Source organism: Astyanax mexicanus, chromosome 2 (assembly GCF_023375975.1).
Source record: "Astyanax mexicanus isolate ESR-SI-001 chromosome 2, AstMex3_surface, whole genome shotgun sequence".
NCBI lineage: Eukaryota > Metazoa > Chordata > Actinopteri > Characiformes > Acestrorhamphidae > Astyanax > Astyanax mexicanus.
In genome coordinates, this window is record NC_064409.1 from 2237501 (window position 1) to 2245000 (window position 7500).

At 38.9% G+C, this 7500-nt stretch overlaps 1 protein-coding gene across 3 annotated transcripts in view; it reads right to left on the bottom strand.

The window, feature by feature from the left end:
* The window catches only part of sox5 (SRY-box transcription factor 5), a 158064-nt gene that overhangs the window by 135350 nt on the left and 15214 nt on the right, over nucleotides 1–7500 (bottom strand). The gene's annotated exons all lie outside the window — the stretch shown is intronic.

Genomic DNA, 7500 nt, shown 5'->3' on the forward strand with positions numbered 1-7500 from the left:
GGTTAAAAGAAGATTAAAAGTCTCATTCTATTGATTTTTCCATTTATTTTAAAATGTGGTCGAGCTGTGGTCTCTAGTATAAATGAACACTATACGAAAAAAAAGGGGTCCGGTGATCCAGTATACCATTTCTTTAGTCCGGTGAAGGAGTGTGGCTCATGCTTATGAATATTCATACATGCAAACATACAGTATCGCCTCTGATTGGTTAACAGCACTGTGACACAAGGTTAGAAACCTTTTAAAATAAAGACATTTTACCACTAATAAAAGTCTTTGCAATGTCATATGTTCCTACTTTACAACATGTGTAATAATGCCCTGCTAAGTGCAGTTCAGCCACTGACTTAGTGTTAGAGTAACACTCTGTAATAAAATGCCAAATCCACCGGAGATCCTATGTAAACCTATAGTTACTCACACACAGAGGTGGGTAGTCCAGGTCCAGAAAGTTTTGGATTTTTACTTTTAACTAGTGTTTTAACTAGAACTGTTCTAAACTGTTTTTAAACACCTCCCTATCTCAATTGTACTTGGCTGCTGGTGTTTCTTCTCCATAGACTAATTCTAACCATTTGTTCTTTAGCTCTGAATAATTACTGGGTAAAGTATATAAACACTGATGTGTTATTCGCACAAATAACACAGGAATGAACTGCATGCTGTTCCTAGCGCTGTTAGTTATCTCCTGTCTGACGAGACGGCGTCGCTGCCCGGCTTCAGCTCTGTCTGTGGGCGGTCCCAAGCCGAGGTGGGTGGAGCTATGAATACTAACTCACGGGTTGATGTAGACACGGTGCTTTTCCTTATCGACGCATTTTTTTACTAGCTGCTGCAGACAATAAGGAACTCAGAGAGACCTGCTGTATTTCACACGAAATACAGAACAAGAAAAGTGGATTTAATGCATCTCCAGGACTTCAGGACTTAAAGAAAAAAGCATCTGTTGAGAAAATAAGAAAACAACAGCAGACAAAACAACCTTTTAGTTCTGAGGACCCTTTTGTCACGTTTTGCTTTATTTCTAGAGCACAAAAAAAAGGCATTTATTAAATGAACACACTGTCTCCCTCGTTTTTTCTCTTTCTCTCTTTTTCTCTCCCTGTCTGGAGAAAAATGAATATGTTCCAGTAATGGGATTTCATCTGGTTGACAGCATCTCCTAAGTGCTTTCAGAAGCACATCTCAGCCTTGGAGGCTACTGCTACCATGATCCTGGATAATACAGGTGTTCCTTTATTCTCACACTGGATTCTCTCTGCATTGCTGTGCGAATGCAACATCATTTTTAGTGAGCATAAATAGTAGTTTCTATAAAGTTTCATATGTTCTTTATAGTGTCATGCATGTTCTGCAGTGGAGTTGCAGTATAAAGGAACATATCTGACCATTTTGTCTGACCGTTTTTCAGGTTTGTTTTTAGGCTAAAACTTCAGAATTTAAGGCTATAAGGCTATATATCATCTGCTTTGCTGTTCATAGAACAAAGGTGTAATAATACTCATACTGTAAGACATTCTGCTAATGCTTGCTATGAACCCTGTATTCATAATGCCTTATGAATGCATTTATAATGCATTATATGACATGCATAATATCTTATAATGACTGTGATAAGGCTGTGTAAAAGCTCATAAGTACTTACAGTGACATTCATAACACATTATAAACTACAAGTATAAGGGTTTATAAAGAAAGGGCTTATAATGCCTTATAAAATCTGTATATAAGAACTTGATATATTGTAGTGTTGTACCAAAATATACCAAATCTGGAAATCTAAGCTTACTGTAGATAAACTGAAGTGCTTTACTCACCTAAATAAACAGTTTTATGAGAGAAATTTGGGTAGATTAGCATCCAGCACTCATTTGACTTTAAAGGATTTTGATTTTGTTTTTAAGAATAACAGTTTTGCATACTTTGCTTAACTTTAATTTACCCCCGCCCCAAGCCGCCACCCCCAGCAACGAGACCTGCTGAATTAGAAGCAAAACAAGGCAACACCCCTATTCCTTACTAGTGTCACATAATCCAGTGCCCCTTGTGTATGAAAAAAATAGACCAGAATGCCAAATCCACCGGAGATCCTATTTAAACCTATAGTTACTTACACACAGAGGTGCGTAGCCTAGGTTCATTCATTCATAAAAAGAGGTTTGATACCCGCGGTTGTTAAGTTGACACTCTGAAGCCCTTGAGCAAAGCGCTTGACTCTTCACACTCTACTTCAGGTAGAGTATGCAGCAGGTCTGGACATGCCTGCACTTTGACCCAGACTTTCTACAGTAAGTGTAGTGAGTGTATTATATTCACACACTTACTTTACTTCCTCTGTGCAAGCAGTGAGTAGCAGCTCAAGTGCTGTAGACATGATCAGGAATGTGTATTGTGATGCGATGCATCAGATTTTCATATAATATATTGAGTATTCTACATAAGATGGGTATGCAAGTTCATTTCTGTGGCATGAAAAGTTATATCCAAAAGCAGTGTGCAAGACTGGTGGAGGAAAACATGCCAATAAGCATGAAAACTGTGATGTTTAAGAACTACATGGGCCTTTAAACGAAGGTTTTTCAGAGAAACACTTCAAATAGAGGGTTTTAAGAATCACTGGCAAGATGGCATTAGCAAAAGCGACCAAAGAAACAACAACAAATTTGAGTATTTTCCTTGTTAAATAGCATAATAACCACTATATTACCATAGTTAAATGCATAGTTTTGATGTTTTATGGTAATATTCTTTATAACAAGTATATAACAACAACAAAAAATACTAGTAGTTTGTCTCAGTAGCTATGTAGCTAGCTAGCTAGATAACTTTCCCGTTCCACCTTAAATGCTGCAACAGACAGCAGAGGGCGCAGTATTTAAGGTGGAATGGAAATATGTAAAACGAAAATAAAAGCTAATAAAAGCTAAATTTCCTTTTTTAGGAAAACAGGGCTGCTTTTTGTAAAATTGCTTGTGTTTTTATTTATTATGATGCTGTAATGTGTTTTACTGAGATAATAAACACTTACTGCAGAGATAAGAAGCTTTTTCTTTACTTAAAATTCCCACAGGTGCCTACAACTTTGCCCAAAACTGCATATCTGTTTAATTAGAGGCAGGATTTCACATCTTAACTTTATAAGTCTATATGTTCCAAGGGGAATGGTCGGTTGTTGGGTTGTTGTCCATTACAATGAACGCAGGGTCTGAAAGGGTTATAATTTTAATTTTATAATAAATTCAACATATACAGGTTCGCAGTGTTTGTGTGCTGTGTGTCTACAAGTGTGTGCAGGACTGTTAGAAAGGGGGGAAGGTGGTGGTGTGGCCGAGGAGTGTGTGTGTGTGTGTCCTGAGGTGTGTGTGCGTGTGTGTGTGTGTGTTTGGGGGGGTGAAACAAAAGGGCTCAGTGTGTAAGAATGAAAGGAGGCAGAATAAACAGATCCTGGTGGAGTTGCAGACAGGCTGTGCGACTGGAGCGGCCGCTGTGGAGTTTATACAGCTGCAGCCGCTGCTTTTACTTCCCCGGTGTGAACCAACACAGCCCAGCCCCCCCCAGCACCCCCCCACCAAAACACACACACACACACACACACACACATATATGCACAGGGGTGCGCACAATGCACCTACATATAAGCACACACACACACACACACACACACACACATGCTTATACCCCGTGCTGGCCTGCTTTTGTGCAGATCAGGCTCAAATGCAAAAGAAACACATGTTCCACCTCAGACACTTCACACTCCACTCACTTTACTGTGTGTGTGTGTGTGTGTGCATGTGTGTGTGTGTATTGTGCATTATGTGTGGTTTCAGGGCTTGTGGTCATGCTGGCACTCTACTCTTTGGTTTATTTGTTACGTCACTTTTTACTTCTTTTTTTTTTTCAGTGCACACACTTGGAAATGTTTCTAATGATTATTATTATATTACATATATATTTATATATATTGTACCCTGTATATTCATATATAAAAATGGAAAAAAATGAAGAGAGCACTTCAGTTTCTGAATCAGTTTCTCTGATTTTGCTATTTATAGGTTTATGTTTGAGTGAAATGAACATTGTTGTTTTATTCTATAAACTACAGAAAACATTTCTCACCCAAATATATTAATAAAGTTTTAAGAAAAAGTTCAGAAATCAATATTTGGTGGAATAACCCCGGTCTGCTTTTTAATCACAGTTTTCTTTAATGTGATCTTGGCATCATGTTCTCCTCCACCAGTCTTACACACTGCTTTTGCATAACTTAGTGCTGCTTTACTCCTGGTGTAAAAATTCAAGCTCGGTTCAACTTGGTTTAAAGGCTCTTGATTATATTCCAGAGGTTTTTAATCAGGTAAAATGATGGAAACTCATCATTTTTTAAGTGATCTTCTATTTTTCCAGAGCTGTGGGCAACAGGCTAAACTACAACCATGTAACAAATGTTTGCCTACTTTAAAATTGTTAGACGTTGATTAATATCCAATTTTTTGGGCTTAAAACAGACTTAATTAGCTTGGGTTTGAGCTTGTTTTGTGGGTTTACAGTGTAGGCTACTTATATAAACTGCTATTTAAATCACTGAATCAAGTAAATGTGAAATGAATGAGTTTTTGTAGAGGCATGATCTTCTTCTTCTTCTTTTGTAGAGAATGAGCCTTACCAAGAGTGCTGTATCTGTGGTGTGCACACACTCAAACACTCACACACACACTTTCTATTTCCTGTTCGGCCCACTGACACAAGCCTTTCACAGTTCCTCTTGAGCAATAAAATGTCTATTTTCCTCCAAGCCTTTGAAGTATAATTACTATACAATTGTGCTCCCTGGGTGAGCAGGTTATAGCAGCTATTTCATTTAAAGTTGGCAGACCTGCGCTTGTGGAGAGCCTACATGAAACATTTAGAGCATGTAGTGATGTTGGGATTAAAAAGAAGGAGCTTTATTAAGTAGATAAATTGGCAGCAAAGCTGGTCTCCGAGGTCATAATTAGCGGCCATTAGCATAATTTCACTCCATCCTTCTGTGGCTGTCATAAAGCCTGGCCTGCCAAATAGACACACACACACACATATATATACAGTACACACACACACACACACACACAGACATGCATTCATTTCATTTCATTGGCTCCAAAAAAAATAAATAAATAAAATTAAAATTAAATTAAAAACCCACATACACATGCACATACTTACATATACACACATGCAAAAATAAAATAAAACAAAATAAAATAAAGGCTACATACACAAAGACACACACACACACACACACACATTTGCAAATACTGTATATATCATGCATCCCTCTCCCGCCCGGCCTTGGCCCTCTGAAGCCCTATTGGAGCGCCGGGTCCATCATTTGCATTGTAAAGTTTCGGCACGGCCTTCCGCTCATTATCTGCAGGTTTTAATGCATTTACTGCCATTCATAATCTCCAGCAGGCACAGAGCAATTAACCTCTATGGATAACATTCATTCGAGTGCAGCCCTGTGAACAGTACAGTACAACCAGCACAACCCAATGTACAGCTAAGCTAAGCTGTGCTAAACTAAGCTAAGCTAAGCTAAGCTCCCATAGAGTCTTGTTTAAGCTGTAGTGTTTCTACATTTATTTGCGAAGGAATGGACAATTAATTAAGGGTCACTAAATATTCTGATACACTGATCATGCTATTATGATCATTTATAAATGATAAGCCCAAATGATTGTTATTCTTCTACTAATGTCTAATAAATGCATTCAGCTATTACGCATTAAGCTGCACCCATTGCAGTTTAACTCCAGAGCAGATAAGCATAAATAAAGCACCAATACGCTATATTGAATAATTTTCGTAATAATAATTATATGTAGATATGTACACTTATCAACATACGATACATAAACAAGGGTTGTACAGTCATTTTTCATTATGTTATCATGAGGGAGGATCATGTGACATAACAAGGCAGGAGGCAGGGCGAGGTAGAGGAGCGTAAAATGAGGTAAGGCAAGACAGAGCGAGGCAGCATGAGGATGATTTAAAGCAAGGTAGAATGAGGTTGAGTGAGGCTGAGCGAGGTGCAGTGAAGTTGAGTGAGGCAGAGTGAGGCAGAGAATGCAGAATGCAGTTGAGTGAGACAGAGAGAAGTAGAATAAAGTTGAGTGAGGCAGAGCGAGGCAGCATGAGAGAGTGAGGTGGATCGAGATATAGCGAGGCAGCATGAGAGCTATATAGAGCAAGGTAGAATAAAACTGAGTGAGGCAAAGCAGTGTAAAGTGAGGTAGAGTCAGGTAGAGGAGCATAAGGTGATGTAGAGCAAGGCAGAGTAAGCTAACATGAAGTAGACTGAGGCAGCATGAGAGAGTGAGGTAGCTGAAAATATAGTGAGGCAGCATAGTTGTGACGTAGAGCGAGGATTAATGAAGTTATTGAAGTTAATGAAGTGAGGCAGAGCGAGGTAGAGGAGCATAAAGTGAGGTAAAGTGAGGCAGACACCATACTGTAGACACCATGCCTAGAGGCAGAGTGAGGTAGATGAGTATAAAGTGAGGAAGAGCGAGGTAGAGCAAGCTAGACTGACATAAAGCAAGATATAATAAGACAGCATGATGGGATATAGAGTGAGGCAGAGCGAGGTAAAGTGAGGTAAAGTGAGGCAGACACCATAAAGTAGAGTAGACACCATGTCTAGTGCCAGGTGTGGGTTATAAAGGGTTATAACCCCCCTCCATCAGTGAGCTGTGGACCAGAGGAACTGTGCTCTCTGAAATGATGGTGCTCCATCCAATAGTTTATGGTGAGTTGGGGAGATGTTGGGGTTAAATGAGGCGAGGCAGTGATCATCCAACATCCTAACCTCAATCAAATCCTCACAGCAATGTTCTAGCAGCCTCTCCGTGTGTCTCAACCTCTTATAGTCCATATACTCTACATTTCTTTGCATATTAATGCAACACTGCAATGCTATTTAAAGGTCATCTATAAGTCATGCCCTCAGGGCAGCAGAAAGCGATCTGTTGCTGCTTACATGCGAAGAAAAGCATTAACAGGATTATTCAGGAGAAGATGCAGACAGCTGCTGAGAACGTTTATTATAATACAGTATAAATACCAGTGACGTGTTACTATTATTACTCAGTTAGTATGAAACCACACTCTGAGAGGAGGGGCATTAATAAAAGGTCATCCTTGGGTCTCTTCCTGGAAACAAATGCAAAGTCTTTATATAAAACTGCTGTTAAAGACCAGAGACGCATATACTATATAAATGTATGTGTGTATGTGCTGCTTTTATACAGTATATTATTACTAAATCAGCTGCAAGATGATGGTCGCATGCAAATACAGAACTACTGATTAACAAGGAACTAATAAAAAAATAATACTCTACAGCCCTCAGAGCAGTCACCAAATTTAGTATTGATTCCATCACACGTCACAGTGTACTGTACCAGTCAAAAGTTTGAATTATATCTATTTTAATTCATTTCTTTTACATATTATAGC